Source organism: Gavialis gangeticus, unplaced genomic scaffold, assembly GCF_001723915.1.
Source record: "Gavialis gangeticus isolate Ggan-Ray unplaced genomic scaffold, GavGan_comp1, whole genome shotgun sequence".
Taxonomy (NCBI): Eukaryota; Metazoa; Chordata; order Crocodylia; family Gavialidae; genus Gavialis; species Gavialis gangeticus.
The window spans coordinates 17,226,251-17,227,014 of NW_017728996.1; the positions used below are offsets into that span (position 1 = coordinate 17,226,251).

At 54.5% G+C, this 764-nt stretch overlaps 1 protein-coding gene across 1 annotated transcript in view; it reads right to left on the reverse strand.

Annotated features, from left to right (window-relative positions):
* The window catches only part of DET1 (de-etiolated homolog 1 (Arabidopsis)), a 36,645-nt gene that overhangs the window by 26,643 nt on the left and 9,238 nt on the right, over window positions 1-764 (reverse strand). The window lies entirely within an intron of this gene.

Sequence of the window (764 nt, forward strand, 5' to 3'; positions counted from 1 at the left end):
TTTAGCTCAGTGCCATGTCTGAAAAGTTCTTCCTGGTGGAGATTAACATGGATTAGATTAGAATTCTTTTTTCCCCAAGCATATTTTCAGTAGGGCTGTACAAAGCGCTGGGTGTTGATTTGATTCGGAGGAGATTTGGCCTGATTCGGAGGCCAAATCTCCGAATCCAAATCAAATCAGGGGACCAAAGGTCCAAATCGATTAAAAACTCTCCGAATCTTCAGAAAAGACTTGGAGAGCTTTGATAATTCAGGCAGTCCCTGGTGGCTGCAGCAAAGAACTGGGGCAAGCTCTGAGCTGGTAAGTACTAGGGGAAGGGACTGCAGGGGGACCCCTGCCAGCCCCCTTGACTTCCCCCACTCCCCTCCCGACCCAGGTCAGTACTTTAAAGAAAAGCCCCAGTGCTCACTGAGTGCTGCCAGGCAGGGGGACAATCTCTGCTGTCCCCCACTGCATGGGGAGCTCTGCCATGAGCCTCCCAACCCACCCCCTCGCTCTCCCAGCCCCCACACAGGTGCCCCAGCTGAGTCAGCTTTAGCCCTTTAAGAAAAAAACCGAGAAAAGCCCCGGGACTCACCACTCCTGCAGTGGCTTCAGGACCTCACGCAGAACCCCCCACGTGCTGCAGGGCAGTGGCGGGCAGCAGGGACGGCCCCCCCACCAGCAGAAGCGGCAAGTCCCAGGGTTTTTTTATTTTGTTTTTTTTCTTAAAGGGCCAGACCTGGCCTGTGTTGGGCACCCATGGGGGGGTTGGGGGAGTAAAG